Here is a 20,982-nt window from a genome sequence, read left to right on the forward strand (position 1 = left end):
CACAAGCCCTCCTTCGGTCCTCCTGGGCATCCTGGCTGGGTAGCAGCCCAAGCCACTTGCCACACTATATATATATATATATAAGAGAGAGAGAGAGAGATTATTCATTTAATGCCTTTGCCTTGCACAGTGGTTCTATGTATATTATTTTTAATATCATAAATGACATAATTATTTGTCATTTTGCCACTGTATATTACATTCATACTGTTATTATTAGTTTATATTTAAAATGTAAGTTGCTTCTATTTATATGTATTTAAAATTTAAGGCAGTTTATTTAGTTTCACTTGCTTTTCTGTGTTTCTGTATTTACCTTTTTACTCTCTTTTACTTAATCTGAGTAGCAAGCCAGGTTGCTGTTTCACTGCATGTTGTACTTGTATAACTGTGTATGTGACAACTGAAAAAATCTTGAAATCTTTCTTGATCGTGAAATCACCATCCTTGGAAGTTTTCACATTTTATTGTTATACAACATGGAATCACAATTGATTTAATTTTAAATTTTGACACTGATCAACAGAAAATGACTCTTTAATGTCAAAATGTAAACAGATCGCTGCAAAGTTGTCTAATATAATTACAAATTAAAAACATAAATTATGATATAATATAATAATATGACACCCCTAAATCATCACTGTTGTAACCAAACAGCTTTAGAAGTCACATAATCAGTTAAATGGAGAGCACCAGTTTGGGGCTTCAATTGATTGTACAGTAGTATAAATGAGGAAGGTCCACTTGAGGTGAGTCAGTATGGTGGAAAAAGGAAGAAAAATGAATACAACAAGCAACTCAGAGAAAAACACAAGTATAAAGACAGAGACAAGAAAATAACCAAGACACTGAATATCTCTTTGTGTTGTGGAGTATCAGCACCAGACACACACAGGCACAAAGACACAAGTGTAAAATACACCCTTTTATTTTCTTTTCTTTTCTTAGCACACAGTGCACCAATTACCATCAATAACCTCACTTTCTTCCTCTCTCTTTCTTTTCTTTATTTACCAGTTACACTCCCTCCAAACAAGCTCAGTCCACCACCTCCCGACTCCAGTTCCTGGAATGGAGTGAGGTGGTCTCTTTTATAGTGCACCCAGAAGTGCTCCAGGTGCACTCCGATCTTCCTTCTGCAATATTCCCGAGTGTGGCAGAAGTGCTGTAAGGGTCCCCGGATGTACTCCACATGTTCCTATATCTTCTTATGGCAGCACTTCCTGGTCTAGCAGAAGTGCTGCAGTCCATGGCTCGGGGTGTCTGGGCACCCCCTGGCAGTGACCACGGGCCCCAACAGGGTTAAGCCTCCAAGCTCTAAGCCTGTGGCCCTGAAGCAATCCAGCGAGGCTGCCTTCTTGCATCCCGAGGGAGGTATTGTTGTGGATATATCCTCTTCCATGATCCTTCCATCATCGAGGTGTCCCGGCCAGGCAAGGTTCAGAGCTGTCCGCCACAGTGTCTAGTTAAATAAATCATTAATAAAACAAAAAAGCATGGCACAGCTTTAAATCTACCTACAGCAGGCCTTCCACAAAAACTGAGTGATCATAAAGAGACTGTGGAGACAACAACTGCTGCCCAGGTGCTTCACCAGCCACAGCTTTATAGGAGAGTGCAAAGAGAAACAAAACACATGGCATCTCAGCTAGAGTTTGCCAGAAGGCACATGGGAGACTCTGAAGTCAGTGGAAGAAGGTTCTATGGTCTGGTGACATCAAATCTGGGGCTTTTGGCCATCAATCAAAATGCCATGTTTGCATACTGCACATTATCGATAACACACTGTCCCGGTGGTGCTGACGGAAACATGCCGAGTGAATGCTTCTCTGTAGCAGACCCTTGAAGTCCTTGAGAAAGTAAGAGGGAAAACAAATACAGGGAAATCTTGGAGCAAAAACCTGATGATGTCTGCAAGAAACCAGCACTCCGGGAGATTTATTTTCCAGCAAGAAAACTAAATCAAGCAGAAAGCCAAAGCTCCTTGAGAATGGCTTCAAAACAGCAATATTATTGTCCTGGAGTGGCCGAGTCAGAGTCCAGATCTCAATCCAAAGAATGTGTGGCTAGAATTGAAAAAGGCTGTTCATTCACAATCCCAATGCAGTCTGACAGAGCTTGAGACGTTTAGATACAAAAAACAAAATGCCAGTGTCCAGATGTGCAAAACTGACAGAGAAACGTGAGCACACAGACTCAGGGCTGTCATGGCAGACTGACTGAATACTTATGCAATCGATTATTTTGTGTTTTAAATTTGTAATTAATTTAGACAAGTTTGCAGAGATCTGTTTTCACTCTGACTTTAAAGAGTCTTTTTGTGATGATCTGTGATTCAATGTGTTGTATAAAACAACAAATAAATTATGAAAACTTCCATGGGGGTGTAAAATCCAAGTCCATGGTGGTGGGGTGGAGGCTGGATAGCCTGGGAATCTTAGCCAGATATAAAAAATAATACATTTGATATATATATACATAAAACCACTAAAAAACAAAGTCGTGACAAAGATTTTCATAGTAATAAAGAGAATAAAATGTTATTGAACTGTAAAAAAAAAAAACAAATGCTCTCTAGATTTAAATAAAACAAATGAATATTAATCATTGGGAATAACCAAATGCCCAAAAATAATAAGTGATGTTTTACATTTTTTTTTCTAGGTTTTGACTTTGCCTTTTCCAACGGTCTGTGGCCCCCCAAAGTGGATTTTCTCCCCTATCAATATCCCCTGCGGTTTTTTGTTTTCTTCTCCCCTATTGCTAACGGACCTGATCTCATCTTACTTTATTTTACTTTTCCTCCATTGGAGGCCTTGAACCAGAACGACCGTGGTGCTTCCATTACTCCATAAAAGTGTATTATTTGCATAAATATAATAAATGTGTATTGGAATAGGAGAGGGGACCCTCATGGTGACCCTCCACACCCTGGATAATTGCAAGAAGGCCAAAAGTATACAAAATGCTGTTTTTGTTTTGTTTTTTGTGTTTACACAAAATATATAGAGATGGGATAAACCAGATAGGGATAACCAAGAATAGATTGAAAACAAGTGAAACAAACCTTACTGCCTTTATGGACATTCTTTGGCAGATCTTAAGACCTTGTCTAGCTGGTGAAGTGGGACTCGTCCATACGCCTACTGGTCCAGATATCCTAATGGTCCTGTTTCTCTCCTCTTTTCTCCTTTTCTATCAGACCACTTCTGTGTTTAGCCCAGAAACTGAGTCCTTACTCCAAATTAACTCCAGTTGTTACAATGTGGGCAGTTTAAAGGCGCTTTTCCACTGCATAGTACGGCACAGCACGGTTCAGTACAGCTCACCTTGGTTCGGCTCAGTTCGGCTCGGTTTGCGTTTCGACTGCAGTTTAGTACCGCTTTAGAGTGGGCGGATTATTCACGTGTCGTTATAGTTGCGCCGCCTCTACTGCCGTGACACCGTGGAACTTTTACAACAACACACAGACAACGACAACACTTTAGTTCGACGATGTGCAAGGGTAAGCATCTAAAAAAAGCACATCACTAGCTAACTTTTATCACTGTTGCAAAGCATAAAATGAACTTAACTGCCAGTGTAACATTAAAATGCTGATTCTGTATATTACAGATCTTCCACATTTTGCGAAAAAGTCGCCGCAACAGACCATCTGTTTGGACATTTAACCGTGCTTCAGAGTGGTGGGATGTGATTGTTCCCGGTTTTACAAACACTCAGTGGCTGGAGAACTTTCAAATGTCTGAAGAAACATTCATCCACTTATGCAACAAACTGCGTCCAGCGATGGAGAGACGGGACACAAACTTCCGCGTGTGTGTACCTTCAAAGAAAAGAATAGCCAGTGACGCAGTAATGACGATTTTCTCCAGTCAATCAGTGACCAGCAGTTTACACGTCAAGTTTTGGTAATGGTTCGGTGCGCTTGGAACCTCGGCTGAGGTGGTACTAAAAAAAGGACCAGGTACCAGGTACTGTTACCAGTGGAAAACCCCCCAAAAGTGAGCAGAACTGAACCGTGTCATGCCGTACTATGCAGTGGAAAAGCGCCATAATTTTTCTGGCCAAGCTACAGAATTAATTTTCATGTCATTGTGGACAACATACAAGAACTCCTTTCCCTTTGTGGCTCAAGGTGACCCTGCACCAAACAGGCTGCATTCACCTTAAAAGGGCCAAGCCTTTCTGGGTGCTTCTGGATGCCAACCTTAACATGGCAGCTTATTTCAACCTGGACGACATAAGGTGACAAACATCCAGGTTTAGTACTGTCCCTGATCTCACAGTTTTAAGTTTTTCTTTGGTTTTGTCATTTTTCACTTATGCTTTATTGTGTCCCCGTGTCCTGCTTTCTTCTTTAACAAGTGAAACTTGCACAGTGGCAGCGTAACCCATACATGGGCCTGATGGAATTAAGCTAACTGCGCCCAAAAACAAGCCAATGAACACAAGAAGTAATAAGAACATTTATAATAATACACAGTATTATGTCCGGCAATGTGAGGCTGATGACAGGCAGACTTTCAATGATAGACACTGAAATTGTGTTAACTGCACTCTAGACTTTTAACTGAGAGGCCACTCCAATTACTTGTATGAAAATACGTCACCAAACCCCACTACAGTGCCCCCTGCTGCCTAGGAATACTGCCCAAACATTATTACAATTATCTCAATACATAATACACAGAACTTAAGATTTTTAAGACAACGAGTTATTTAAAAATGAAAGACATGGTCCTACCTTACATCTTGAATCATCACGCTTTTAGAAAAAGAAAAAAAAATATTATTCAATCCTGAATAACTTGCCAAAAAAAGCAAACTAACCATATAGTTTTTTTTTTTTTTTCCAACTACAGACCGGGGAATGCATTTGTAATACCTCCATGGCCAAAAAAAGTCAAGCAAAAAAAAACTTAAAACATAATAAAAACATATGAATAATAAAACTACCACCACAGCATCCTGTGTCCATGTAATGACGGTTTAAAGCAGTACTCTGTACGAGCTCGGAACAACTGAACATGCATGCAAGCTACACAGAATCTAATTTTTTTGCACAACATAAAGAACTTGATAAAATTGTAGATCCTAGATCCTTTTTTTTTCGGATCGATGCAGGGGATCCCTGGTCTATACGCAGAGTGTGAGAGGCCACCTTATGAAAAATTACACCCTTCAGTTTTTCGGTAATGTGTTTCACTATACTTATATATTTTGCTATATCTGTTCTGATGGTGTCAGTTATTACGTCTAGTAGTGGCCGAATTATAGGTTCAAAAAATCATTCATATCAGAATTACTCCTACTATTTTGAAATTAATAATACTCAACGTTCAAAACTTCACTGTGATGAGTCAGTTTGGCGGATGCTACCCAGGAATCCACCACCTGTCTTGGCATTCTGTGGTATGTGCTACTGCTTCCTGGAGAACCTGGAGTCAGGAACTCTTTTGTTTTTTTTTATTTCATTCCAAATCTTCCTTTTCTGTTCTTTGCACTTCCTCGTACCCGTCTTGCTCTTTCCCATCGTCTTCACAAAAGGCTGCACACTAAGTCACGCAGTAACCACAAAGTATGCCTGTCTGTTATTCTGTCTTACAAAGGCAAGGATCACGTAGTAACCAACAGGAGTTACTTGATTTTAAAGGAACACGGCAACTAAATGAAAAGTCATTGCACACCAGCACTTTCCGAAACATCACTGCTTTTTATTTTTAACTAATATGGCTGGCTAAAATGAAAACGCCCTCAAGTGCAATGTAATGGTTATTTGTTCCACAGTTGGCTCCTCTCTCTTTCTCTCTCTCTCGCCCGCTTATTTTCAACAAAGAAAAAAAAACACCTTAGCTGCTGAGGGGGTCCTCCAACATAGGGGACTGGGCGCACTTGCACCCATTGCAGCACCGGCCCTGAACAAGTGGACCTACGGTCCTATCATAAAATGCAAGTATCCAAGGCCCACTTAACGTATGGGCACAATGGGCACTGGCCCGGAGCCCCAGGAGCAGAGGGACTAACAATATTTCTGATGCCTATTTATTTTCTCTTTTGCTATCAAAAGAGGGGCCCCAACTCACTACTTGCTCTTAAGACGGCCCTGCAAACAACTTACACTTGATTATGACTTCTGAACAAGTGTGTGCCATGTCCTAGGGGATTATCAATGAGCTTCTCGGCCTGTGCTTTAATTTCAATAAACTTTTCTGCTCGCCAGTAAACTGCCCACCGGGTTGCCACTACCTACATTTTTGAATTTCCACAACATGCCAGGTCATAAGCTTTAATCAAAATCAGCATATTCATTCTAGGTGGCATGGTGGCACAGTGGTAGCGTTGCTGCCTCACAGTTAGGAGACCCGGGTTCTGTGTGGAGTTTGCATGTTCTCCCTGTGTCTGCGTGGGTTTCCTCCCACAGTCCAAAGACATGCAGGTTAGGTGCATTGGTGATTCTAAATTGTAACCGTGTGTGTGTGTGTGTGTGTGTGTGTGTGCGCCCTGCGGTGGGCTGGCACCCTGCCCAGGGTTTATTTCCTGTCTTGTGCCCCGTGTCGGCTGGAATTGGCTCCAGCAGACCCCATGACCCTGTAGTTAGGATATAGCCGATTGGATAATGGATGGATGGATATTCATTCTATCCCCATTAGTCTGTAATCATGTTATTGACAGACAGACAGACATTAGTGTTTTATAGCTTTTGTATTCATTTTAGCTGGTCAATCTTGTTCAGATGCTGCAGGAATGCATAAGGGCTGACGTGTGGCATTTCATTTTATAGGCCCCCTTTTCTTTAAGAGTAGGTTTGTTTTTAATTCTAAACATTATTCTTAGAATTAATTTCTGATTTTGGCTTGCATTTATCTTTTTTTTTTATTCTGGTTTATCCTTTTGCTTTGGAAGAAATCAGCTCTGCTGCTACTTTTGGTCATGTTAAGAGTTTAGCTATATCATTGGTTAGACTTGATATTCTTCTGGTTTAAGAAGAGGGCTTTGGTTTCTGTTTGGGTTTTATTCATAAATATTGAAACTATAAAGATAATTTAACTTCTTTTCCCATAAACTATTCCAGCTGATTTATTTCATTTCTCTTTCTTGCTTCTTTTTTTCCACAAAGTTGTTCTCAGATAATTTTGCTTATTTAAATGTTAAAATGATAATTTTTTTGACAGTTTCCCTTTTGTTTGTTAAATTATAAATTGAATCTTTATTATTTGTATGTTACTAAGAGAGTTTTGTAGTTCCTGTAAGAAAATTAATGTAAACGGCACCTAGTGGAGTGATGGAGAAAGCAATTGGCCCAATTTACACTCAATAACCCATAATGACAAAGTGGAAGTACATTTTTAGAAAGGTCTGCAAATTTATTACAAATCAAAAACTGAATTCTCTCATTCGTATGAGCATTCAAACCCTTTGCTTTAGCACTTCATATTGTGGTCAGGTGAATTCTGTTTGCTTTAATTCTCCTTGAGATGTTTCTAGAACTTGATTAGAATCCACCTGCTGCACACTGAATTGATTGGACATCATTTACAAAGGCACACGTGTAGCTGCGTATAGAAGGTCCACAAATCACACTGCATATCTGGACAAAAACCAGGCCCTGAAGTCTGCGTTACTTTCTGGAGACCTCTCAGATCAAATTGTGGTGAGGAATTGATCAGGGTAAGGGGATTAAACCACTTCGATAGCTTTGAGTGTTCCTAGGAGCACAGTGGCCTCAACAACTGTGACACAGAAGGAGTCTGAAAACACCAGGAATCTTTTCCCAGAGTTGCCCCTCCGGCCAAACAAACTAACAGATCAAGTGGAGCCTCAGTCTGAGAGGTGACCAAAATCCCAATGGCCACTCTGACAGAGTTGGAGAAGTCATCTGCTGAAATTAGAGAACCCATCTGAAAAATGACCATCTCAGCAGCACTGCATCAATCAGGCGTTTATGGTAGATGGAATTCACAAAAAAGGATTTAAAGGACTCTGATAGCATGAGAATAAAGATCATCTGGTCTGATGAGACAAAAATTGAAATCTTTGGCCAGAGTTCTAAGCACCATATTTGGTGAAGACCAAGCCCTGCTAATCACCTGCCTAATATCATCCCCATGATGAAGCACAGTGGTGGCAGTGGGGGTGCTTCTCAGTGGCAGGAACAAGAAGACTGGTCACAATTGAAGGAAGGCTGAATGCAGCCAAACACAGTGAGGTCCTTGAAGAAATCCTGCAACAGAGTGCACACAACTTCAGATTAGGGTGACAGTTTATTTTCCAAAGCATGTAGAGAACACAACACTGGAGTGTCTTCACAACAAGTCTCTGACTGTCCCTAAGCGTCCCACCCAAAGCCCATAGATCATATGTGGTGAGACCTGAAGATGGTTTGTACAGACACTTCCCATCCAGTCTAATGGAGCTTGAGAGGATCTACTAGAAAGAACGGGATAAATTGCCCAAACCAAAGTGTGCAAAGCTTGTAGAGCTCTCCAAGAAAGCTCAGTGATTTAATTGGTGCCAAAGGGCTTTCCGTAAAGTACTGAAGTAAGCATCTAATACTTACATAAAGGAGAGATTTCAGTTTTGCATTTTTAATAAATTTGGAAACCTTCCTGAAAACATATTTTCACTTTGTCATTAGGGGTTATTGAGTTTAAATTGATGGACAAGCACAACAAATGTTTTCATCCATCCATCCATTATCCAACCCAGTATATCCTAATTACAGGGTCACGGGGGTCTGCTGGAGCCAATCCCAGCCAACACAGGGCACAAGGCAGGAAACAAACCCCGGGCAGGGTGCACACACACACTAGGGACAATTTAGGATCGCCAATGCACCAAACCTGCATGTCTTCGGACTGTGAGAGGAAACTGGAATACCCGGAGGAAGCCCACGCAGACACAGGGAGAACATGCAAACTCCATGCAGGGAGGACCCGGGAAGTGAATCCAGGTCTCCTAACTGCGAGGCAGCAGCGCTACCCACTGCTCCACCCTCAAAACCAATTTGCAACACAAGAAGGTCCGCAGAGAAGGAAGGGTCTGAGTTCTTTCTTTCTGATTCCGCTGCATGTGTAAACAGGAGGCAACCATTACAGCTTCACACACCCCAAGCCCACTGAAGTATGTGGAGTGGTCCTCTGAAGTGTTTGTATTCGCTGTTTGAAGGACATGTCCAGTCAACTCCACTGGACACAAATACTGCATGAAAAAAGCTCCATAGAAAACAACATGAAGGCCTTTTGCTGTGTATACTGGTAATGTAAATTGAAAAAACTGGCTTCAGATGTTCATACGATGTGAGACACGGTTTAATTTATCTTTCTATCCAACTATTCACTTTCACGCCCAATTCTATTACTGTAAGTGATTAATTATGAAAAGTGTTTAATTCTGACAGCAAAATTTGTATTTGATCAAAGCCCCCCAAGCAGCTGGCTTTTTTTTATTCTTGCATTTACATTATGAAATTGTTAACTGCATGTTATTTCTGCAGCTGTAACCATCGTCACCACTTTTTAAAGACCGCATACAGCTACTAATTGCTGTTTGTTTATAGCTTTTGATGTTTAAACGTTCAGCAATCAGTTTTAATTACAAAAACCTTACAGAACCCCACTTCATTCTTTTTTTGTTTTCTTACATAGTCAGATCATGCAGTCCTTTGTTTTATCAGCTCCAGCTTCCGTTCCCCTTCAGATGATAATGCGTTTTCAGCAGGAGGAGACAGGCTGTGAACCTGCCGCTTCAGGCAAGACGCTGAGCCACCGCAGATTAGGACAGTCGGCCCTTCCAGCTCGCATAAATCAATAAGAATCCATTGACTTTAGCACCTGCACCTCTTTTGCAGCTTTGTTTTCTTAATTGCTGCTTCATTACAAGACAAAGTGTTTAGGAATGTCAGCTCCTTCAAAAAAAAAATCCATTTATGTCTCAGATGCACATGGCAGGCAAAATGAAGCATTGTTAAAATGTGAAGTTTGAAAAACATTAAGACGGTGTGCTGGGGATTGTTCCCTCCTTTCTGCTTCGCTTTAATTAGCTGACTACAAATGAACATTACACAGCTGGACAAATGCGTGAAAAGGTTCAGAAGGTCAGTGTGGTGACCCCGGAAATTCTTGCCCTTGTACTCCCTTCTGCTGAGTTTTTTTTTTTTTTTAGGAAAAATATGTCTCCCCTGTCAAAGCAGGGCTATAAAGACGTAGTGTCAATGAAACGTGAAGGGGAAATACAGACAAAGAGATGGAGAACCAGCTGAGTCTGCCTAATTATTTTCTTCAGAGGGCAAGTGGACTGCGGGCAGCCATGCTTATAGGTCCATGATCAGGATCCTGTTTTGGTGGATTATTTTTGATGTCTCTCGCCTTCCTCCTTGTTGAATGTTTACAACAACAACATTTATTTCTAGAGCACATTTTCATACAAATGATGTAGCTCAAAGTGCTTTACAGGATGAAGAAAGAGAAAAAAGACAAAATATATAAAAAATCAAATTAGGCAATACTATTTAACATGGGCAGCACGGTGGCACAGTGGGTAGCGCTGCTGTCTCCCAGTTAGGAGACTTGGATTAGTTTCCCAGGTCCTCCCTGCGTGGAGTTTGCATGTTCTCCCCGTGTCTGCGTGGGTTTCCTCCCACAGTCCAAAGACATGCAGATTAGGTGCTTTGGTGATTCTAAATTGTCCTTAGTGTGTGCTTGGTGTGTGTGTGTGTGCCCTGCTGTGGGCTGGCACCCTGCCTGTGGTTTGTTCCTGCCTTGCTCCCTGTGCTGGCTGGGATTGGCTCCAGCAGACCCCCGTGAGCCTGTGTTAGGATATAGCGGGTTGGACAATGACTGACTGACTGACTATTTAACACAGAAAAAAAGTAAGATCCAATGGCCAGGGAGGACAGAAAAACCAAACAAAAAAACTCCAGATGGCTGGAGAAAAAAATTAATTCTGCAGGGGTTCCGAGGCCACGAGACCACCCAGCCCTCTCTAGGCATTCTACTTAACATAAATGACCTCAATCAGTCCTCATTGTATTCAGGGTTCTCATGAAAGAACATGATGATGATGGTCATGTGGACTTCTGGCCTTCCATCCATCAATGTAGGGACATCACGGTGCTTTGATCAGGTGATGGTGGTGCAGATCGCTACCACAGAAAACTGGAAAAACAACAGCAGAGAAAGTAGGGGTTAGTACGGATTATGGAACCACCATGAATGATAATGATAATTAAATGCATTTACACAATATCAGGGTTAAACTAAAATGAAGCTATGAGAAAGCCATGTTCAAATAGTCTGTGTACTTTTTGGTATTTGAAATTTCGTTTTAGAAAATATCATTTAAAAAAGAAAAAGAGACACTTATTTGATTTTCAACTTAAAGGGAAAAATGAAAAACACAAAACAATTACTTTTTTCCTTTTGTTCTTTCGCACATCAGAAAAGAAAAATGCAAGAAACGAGAACGAGAAAACGCCCTTTATTTATTTCACAGTAAGTAGCAACAATAACGTTAATAAAAGAACTGCTACATCAATGAAGCAAAGTTTGCAAAGCTTGTATTTTTACCTGAAAGATGTGACTCAGTTTTTCTTCAGTCATGCCCTCATCACTTTTTTATTGTTCTGAAAAACAACATAATGGTCCATCCTTGATGATGCCATGCAGTGTAACTTCAAGGCCGTCGATCGATGTGTTGTGAGGAGGACTGTTCACACGTGTCGTCAAACATCACGCAGAAGAAGAAGCACCTCCAGTTTCAGACAACGGAAATGCGTCTGTTTTGTTGTTTTTGAGCTATTACACTTTCATTATTTGAATCACAAATAAATCAAGAAAAGCATGTGTCATTTAAAGTTTATGACTGCTATTTGTTACCATACAATTAAAAAATACCTTAGTTTCCTTCATTTTATTCTTTGATCAAAAATCAAAATCTAAAAATTCCTTTCATTTTCGTTTTTTTGTTTTTGCATCTAAAATGAAATTTCAAATACCAAAAAGTACACGGACCTAAAATAATGAGTTTTTAGCAGTTTTTTAAAGTGCTCCACCATATTATCCTGGTGAATTTCTATCGGTAAGCTTTTCCAGATTTTAGGTGCATAACAGCAGAAGGCCGCCTCACCATGTATTTTAAGTTTAGCCCTTGGAATTATAAGCAGACACTCATCAGAAGATCTAAGGTTACGATTAGGAGTGTAAGGTGAAAGGCATTCCAAAATATAGGATGGAGTGAGATTATTTAAAGCTTTGTAAACCATAAGCAGTATTTTAAAGTCGTCTAAATGACACAGGTAACCAATGTAGTGACATCAAAACTGGAGAGATGTGCTCAGATTTTCTTTTCCTAATTAAAATTCTAGCAGCTGTATTCTTCACTTGTTCCAATCAATTGATGTCTTTTTTGGGTGGTCCTGAGAGAGTGTGTTAGGGCCTCATTTATACTTCACACTCAGAACGCGTATCATCATTGCTGCCACGCGTTCCCAGCGTTCATTTGATGTGTCCTCTGAGCAGGTCCTCAGAAATTAATGTGACGCGTGCACGAGTTGCAGTACCAGCAAAAAGTCAGTGGGCACAGTGTGATAAAAGTCGGAATGTGACGTCAGAGTCTCTGTTTACTATCTACATGTGACAGAAAGTCTCTCTGCGGATCCTACGGGGATCGATGTGAGCGCTTCGATGTTTGATGAATGGTTTGATGTGGTGAAGCAAAATGCCGACATACAAATTCCTGGTGCTCTTATATTCAAGTGTCTCATATTCCCGATCGTAATGACACGATACATTTTAAAAGTCTCACATGCCATCTTTTGTGCCATCTTTTTTTTCTGGGGCTTCCACCTGAACTGACAGCAGCGGCAAACAGCAATAGATCACCACACAGAACAAATTAAATGTATGATTTTCTAACTCTCTGAACATTTAGAATCTTTAGATTTATACTTGATATCACTTTCAAGATGAAATGTATTAAAGTATGTATGTTACATTTTACAGATAAATTGTTAATTTCATTTAAATAATGAACACTGTTAATAATTACGCACTAGGGGTGACACGGTGATGCAGCGGTAATGCTGCTGTCTTGCAGGGAGTCACGTCGCTGGTGTTCCCTGCTTGGGGTTTGCATGTTTTCCTGCTGGGTTTCCACAGTGGGCTCCGGTTTCCTTCCAAAGATATGCAGATTATGGTGACACTACAGTATAACGACACTAGTGTATATGAGTGCTTGTATTCACCTTGCGATGAGCTGATGCCTCATCTAGGGATTGTTTCTGCCTCGTGCACAATACTTGCTGGAATGGGCACATCCCTGGATTGATGGATGCATTTCAGAAATATTGCTGTAAAGTGTCCTCGGAATTTAATGGATGTTCCAGGCAATTCACAACACAGCGAAGCCGAACCTGTTCTCACCGTGATAATATCTTGCACTGCCACCTGGTGGATTCCTACAGATTTACGTAAAGTACGCACGCAAGCATAAACAGTAAAACGCTTGCATACCAGGATAAACCCAGCCTTACAGTAATCTAGTCAACTAAAAACAAAAGCATGAAACAATTTCCCAGCATCTTGCAATGTTATGCTATATTTCTTAAGTTTCAAAATGCTGTCCTAGTAATCAGATTAATATGTGATTTAAGACCCCCACCCCAATTTGTTGAAGGGCTAATGGGAGAACTGAGTATAGGATCATGCCACTCTTGCTTATACTTTTGATGGACTTCTTCACTTGGGAGTGAGAACAGGCTTCTGTCAGGAAGTTTCACACCTCGCTGTGTCCTCTTGACTTTAGTCCGCATGACATCACATAGTGAAATTTGCAGATGACACAGCAGTGGTAGGACTTGTCACTCATAATGATGAGTCAGCATGCATGATGGAAGGGGCTAAACTGGAGGCTTGGAGTAACAACCTCAGCATCAATGTCAAAAAAAGTAAGGGAATGATTGTGGACTTTCGGCAGACTGGTACTTCCCCTCCTCTCCCCCTTTACATCAATGGAAAAGTTCCAGAATCTTCAAGGTAGCTTCACATACCATTACACAGTCAACTGTCAGTCTACTTTAACGGATAGGTCTAACAATGACAATTTGTAAATAAACCAATATATCACATGTATTGTAGACTTACATAATGGCATCTCTACACAATAAGCTAATATGAAAATTAGTAACCAGAAAAAAATATAAGCAAGTAAAAATTTAAAATATAACATTCTCATTACACCTGCTTGATCTAATTCAGGGTTACATTTAGAACTGGGTGAACGCTTCGAAAATACAGTTTAATGTAGAAAAGTGCAAAGTACTACACAGTGGGGAAAAGGAAAATCAATTATAAATACAAGATGGAAGACACTGTCATAACGGAAGCAACCTCTGGAAAGGATTTAGGGGTTTGTGTTGACCCAACATGTTCATTGATTAAGCAATGGACAGAAGCGATTAAAAAGGCAAATAAAATGTAAGGTTATATTATAATAACTGCTGAATATGACTCAAGGGATGTTATGCTCAGAATATAAATAATGCTCTAGTAAGACCACATCTGGAGTACTATGTGCAGTTCTGGTCATCAGACTACAAGAAAGAAAAGAAGAATAAAACCATTAGACACATCAGTAACACCTTAGGGTGACCTAAATCAACTGTCTGGAATATCAGCAAGAGGAAAGAACGAACTGGGTGAGCACAATAATCACAAAGGCCAAGGAAGACGCCCACTGCTGATGACAGAAAAATCCTCATTGTGGTAAAGATAATGTCCCAACACCTGTGCAACAGATCAGAGACTGTCTTCAGGGGGCCGATGTGGACGTGTCAGAGGCAACAATCAGCAGAAGACGTCATGAACAGAAATACAGGGGCCACACTGCAAGATGCAAACAGGATGGCCAGATTACAGTTTGTGAAGAAGAACTTGAAAGAGTCTGCAGAACTCTGGAAAAAGTTCTCGAGGGCAGAGGAGACCAAGATTAACCTGAATCAGAGTGATGACAAGAGTGTGGAGATGAAGAAGAACTGCCCAAGATCCAAAGCAGACCACCTAATCTGTTAAAAATGGTGGTGGGGCTGTTATGGCTTGGGCAGGAATGGCTGCCATACTGTAGGTCCTGGTCACTGATGATGGAACTGCTGATGGCAGTCGCACAGTGCATTCTGAGCTCAAGTTCCAGTAAATGTTTCTAAGCTCTTTGGGTGGCACTTCATTGTATAACAAGGTAAAGAGCCAAACATACTTCTCACGTAACACAGGAGTTATCCTTAGCTAAAATATGAGAAATCCTTGAACGGCCAAGCCAGTCAACCAATTTAAGTCCAACTGAGCAGGCCTTCCATATGCTGAAGAGAAAACTTAAGGGGACAAAACAAGCAGTAGCTGAAGATGGCTGCATTAGGGGCTTGGCAGAGCGTCACCAGAGAAGATCCTCAACACCTGCTGATGTCCACTGTATGAATCACAGACTTCAATCACAACAAAGAGCTAAATATGACAGCTTTAATAAGCCTGCCATTGCTCTGTCCCAAACATTATGGGGCCCTGAATTGGGGGCCATGTAGAAAAAGTGTTTCTACACAGTGTGATCAGAATGTCTGCATATCCCCTTAAATGAAAGTCTGCAATGTGCACTTTAATGTGCAGAGGGAGAAATCAAGGAAAATGTCTTTGCCCCAAGCATCACGGAGGGCACTGTACTATGCCACATGAGGCACAATTCTATAACTAAGAGAGGGAAGCCAGTCCATCAGATGGTACCACCACCCACACACAGCCACACCAAAGCAGTTTAGACTTGCTAGTCAATGACAGTATACGTTTGAACTGTCCAGCATAGCATTACATAATGGTGGAGCACAATGGCACACTCAGTGAGCGTCCATTTAAAAAAATAAATAAATAAATAAACGCTGGGTAGTTTCATTCTCTAACTTAAGCTTGTAGATGCTAAAAATACTTAAGCAACATCCTCTGTCATATAAATACATGAGTTAGCTTGTCAGGGGGTCCAACATTTGGTTAGACTCATCTATTGTAGCCTATGTTAGCTACCAAGTGTTGATATGGTGAGAAAGTTGGAGTACGCAGAGGAAGGTATGGGAGATTAAAAATTTCAAGGACAAATTTTGGGTTCCAATAAAGCACTAAATAAAAGTTTTGAGAAGAGTATGAAGATTTGGTTGGATAATTAGTTACAGCATCAGTTACTGGTAAATCGCAAATAATATATATAAGGAAAAAGCTTTATTAAACACTGACCTTTAAGTCTGCCTCATCTAACCATCAGTGTCAGTTGGCACCATGTGAATCAGAATCTTTTACTTCTATAGTGCCTTTCAAAGCACTCAGCATCTCCAAGTCTTCTATATGCACAATGCAAAGTAGTCGGAGGAGACCTGGAGCAGCTCAATGATGCCCCATGTGGCCACAATGGGATGTGAATCCTTGCTTCCTAAAAGTCCACACCGATCCTCCTGCATGCTCTGAATGATATATTTGAAAGAGTTGCGTAACATTCTGTACATGTGCATGAATATGTTGTTCATGAAAAAGTACCATCGCGAAAAGCTTTCTTGCTGTATTCTATCATGGCGGGCACACCACCCTCTCAACTCGCTCCTTATACTTGTGTCAAGTCCTTTCTTAGTTTCTCATTTACTCAGACTAAAGAACATTCTTTCCGCTTAAAGGACATGTTCTGCTTCTCCCGGGGAGACCTACTTAGTAAGAGGCTCACGGAGGGGGAAATGCTGTTAGTCAAGCAAGCTCATGTGAATTTTGTATCTCAACAGCCATACTCACTGGCAAAATAAAAACGAGCTGCACAATGAAATGGTGGACTACCTCCTGTTTGCTAATTGTCATAACCATTTTTATAGAGGATGTCATATGAATTACACTTCATACCATTTCTGGCACACTTGGATTATAAAAACTACTATGCCTGAGAACAGATTGTAGACTAAAGCTCACAATTTAACAGTATAGCACCATTACAACTCACCCCCTATGATCCTAGACCACCATCTACAACTGGATTTTGAACTTCTAACCTGGCAAACTATACAGACTGGCAGCATCACTTCCTCCACGATGAGCCTTGAAAAGGCCAGGGTAGTGTGCTGAGCTTCTCTGCTCCTTGTTTGCCTGTGACTGTGTGGTCAACATTTAAATTTGTTGATGAGACCACCATCATAGGCCTGATCACCATCAATGACTAGGAGCTTCACAGACAAGATGTTTGCCTTCTAACACAGCAGTGCCAGAGCTATAACTTCTCACTTCAGGCAAGAAAAACTGATCATAGATTTCGGGAGGCTGATCATACGACTATCTACATCAAAGGGGATGCTGCCAAGATGGGGAAAAGCTTTGAACTTCTTGTAGTCACCATGAATGCCAAGCTGAAGTGGACACACCAGCTATCATCAAAATGGCTTACCAATGCTTTGATGTCTGAAGAAAGCCCAGATGTCTCCATTGATGGCCTTCAGGTTCTGTAGGTGCACAGTAGAGTTCATCCTAACTTAATCTTAAAATGTTTTGGTTTGGCATCTGCTCAGTTTAGGATGATAAAGCAGTACAGAAGTTGATGAAGTTGGCATGGAAGATTACTGGCAGAGTACTTCCTTTTGTTCAGGATGTAAGTAACACACACCGCCTTAGAAAGGCAAACAGGATCATGGAAGACCTCAGCCTCCTCTATCCTGGATCTCACACCACTAGATTCAAAGACAGCTTTTAACCTTGTATCAAGTTCAAGTTTATACTGACAACTACAGTACATGAGCACACTCAATATGTATATCAGTTGTACTGTACAATATGTTAACGTGTGTTGTTGAATTTATTAGCTCATATTTATATCACACTGCTCTTACTACCCTTTAGGAGACATGCAATAAGAATTGCATTGTTCTGTGCAGACATGATGATACACTTGAACCTGAACTTGCACAATTTGTAGAACAATTATCATGCAAGATCAGCTGTGAAAATTATGAGGATCAGGATTATTATGGATATGAAAATTATTATTTCATGTCAATCAATTGCATGTCTGTTATCCCCACAATAACCACTAGGGGCTGCACATCAGATTGATCATAAAACAGTAAAACTGGGAAGCTGGCAGCTGCTAGAGAATATCGAAGCAACATCCTCTGACATAGGAATACAAGAGTTAGCCTTTAAGGGAGTCCAACATTTGGTCAGACTCATTTATTGCAGCAAATGTTAGCTACCAAGGGTTGATATGGTGAGAAAGTTGGAGTATGCAGACACAGGGAGAACATGCAAACTCCTTACAGAAAGTGACCAAACTCCTGAAGCTGTGAGGCAGTACACTAAGCAATCTATGACATCCATGATGTCTCTAGCATTTGTATTTGCTCTTTTCCCCCTGTGAAAGATGCAATGAGCATCAAAACATTTGGAAAATTGCTGATGGGCCAGCATACAGACCTTTTTAGAATTTCACAACTTACAACTATCTTGCGTGGGCGGCAGGATGTAAGCATTAGCCCTCCAGGATTTGTGTGCAGGGATTTACTTCTAATGACAACACCTTATTAAAATGCTTGATAAACAAGTGAGGTATGGAGGCAAGGTTAATGAAGTGTGAGTCTTCAAACAGAAATTGAAAACGCTCTCAGAACCAGAGTATGTAAACGAAGGAAAATTGGAGAAAGTAAATAAAGAAATTGTGAGATAAATACAAAGCTGGCAGTTGTGCTGCTTCTGTGTTATGGAGTACATTGAGAAGGGAGGGGAGTAAGTATTCATGGTTTGTTCTCTGTATTGTCAAATACAATATCTACATGTTCGACCGCAGCTTAGCCTAAGGGCAGCATGGGGGTGCAGGGGTTAAGGCTTCTGCCATAGGGGCAGTTTTCACTTGAGCATATGCACAGGTGCTGACCAACACAGGCGTGTTTCCTATGTGTCTTTTCATGAAAAACAGGTTAAAATGTCTGACGTTATGTGTTTAAATAAAGTTCAAAAGTGAAGAAAAATAAAATACACATATCTTGCTGACCCATGTGGCTGTTTCTTTCAGTATGATACCCTCCCTGGGAATCATGAGGGCACAGGACTATTGGCATTCCTATCAGCAGATTCAGGGACAGTTTCTACCCACATGTTGTAAGTTTGCTGAACAATCAATTATACAAATACAAATATAGTACAGTATATATATTGTCAGACATGGTAGCATGAAAAATGTGTCAAGGGGTCGGATGAACAGAAACACAGAAGGCTGAATAAAGATGTTACACAGTCACTAACCTGTCATCTGTTTCTGTGCTCAGAGTGAAGGAGGAGTCCCTGGGAGACGCCTAATCTCACTTCGGCCAAAACCTCTTAATCCCCATTCCCTTCATCTCCTGAACTATTTAGGATGCCTGCGCACTGGATGTCAGCGTCCATTCTTGGAAAAGTTTCTAAGGAAAACAAAGCTCCATGATCAGAGGATTGGTGCACAGAACAGTTCACTGGCAATCGTCTCCGTTTTCTGTAATTTGTTATTTTTTTCCTGTCATTAACCTGGTGCTTCCTGTCTTGGTATATGGTTGTGAGACACGGACACTATCCAGACACCTGAGACGAAGACTGTACTCCTTTGGTACTGTGTCTCTCCGGAAAATCCTTGGGTACCGTTGGTTTGACTTTGTGTCGAATGAGTGGTTGCTCATGGAGCCCCAAATGAGGCGCATTACCTGCATTGTGAGGGAGCATCAGTTACGGCACTACGGCCATGTGGTGCGTTTCCCCGAGGGTGATCCGGTTCATAAGATCCTCATTGTTGGGGACCCAAGTGGCTGGACCAGGCCAAGGGGTCACCCACGTAACACCTGGCTGCGGCAGATGGAGGGTCATTTCCGTAAGGAAGGACTGGACCACGTGTCTGCCTAGGGGGTTGCCAACCGGGATCCCGAATTGTTTTGCCATGTTGTGGGTTCAGCAATGCACTGTACCAGTGCATGCTCCCCAACTTGACTTGACTTGATTAACCTGGACATCCTCTGGGACTCCGAGTCTTCATTTGAGTACTTGTCTTTCATTCACTCTATCTATCTATCTATCTATCTATCTATCTATCTATCTATCTATCTATCTATCTATCTATCTATCTATCTACACACTCATTGAGCAAATTATTAGCACTACTATACTAATATACTAGTTAGGGCCTCCTTTTGCTGCACATTCATGCTGTGAATCTCCCTTTCCACCACATCCCCAAGGTATTCTATTGGATTCAGATCTGGTGACTGGAATGGCCACTGAAGAACACTCAACTCATTGTCATGATAATGAAACCAGTTTGTGATGACTTTTATCTTGTGATATGGTGCTTTATCATGTTGAAATAGCCGTTACAAGATGGGTAAACTGTGGCACTGAAGGGAAGCACATGGTCAAAACCAATGCTCAAATGCTGTAGGTGGTGGGATTCAGGCAGTTATTGATTGGATTAACAGGCCCAAAGTGTGCTAAGAAAACATTCCTCACACCATTATGGCACCACAACCATTGTACTGGACTGCTGGCACAAGGCAGAATTGGGTACCAAATTCTGATTCTTCTATCTGTGTACCTCATCAGAAATCAAGATTCATCAGACCAGGCTAAAGTTTTCCGGTCTTCAGCTGTCCAGTTTTAGAGAGTCTGTGCTTACTGCAGCAGCAGTTTTTGTTCTTGGCTAATAGGAGTGGAACTCAACATGGTCTTCTGCTGTTGTAGCCTATCCACCTCAAGGTTTGATGTGTTGTGCATTCTGGGATGCTTTCTGCTTACCACACATAAGGTTATCTGAGTTACCATAGCCTTTCTGCCAGCTTAAACCAGTCTCTTCTGACGTCTCTCATCAGCAAAGCCTTTCCAGCTGCAGAAATGCCACTCGCTGGATGTTTTTTGTTTTTCACACCTTTCTGAATAAACACTAAGAGACTGTTGTGCATGAAAA

This window comes from Polypterus senegalus, chromosome 13 (genome assembly GCF_016835505.1).
Source record: "Polypterus senegalus isolate Bchr_013 chromosome 13, ASM1683550v1, whole genome shotgun sequence".
Taxonomy (NCBI): Eukaryota; Metazoa; Chordata; class Cladistia; order Polypteriformes; family Polypteridae; genus Polypterus; species Polypterus senegalus.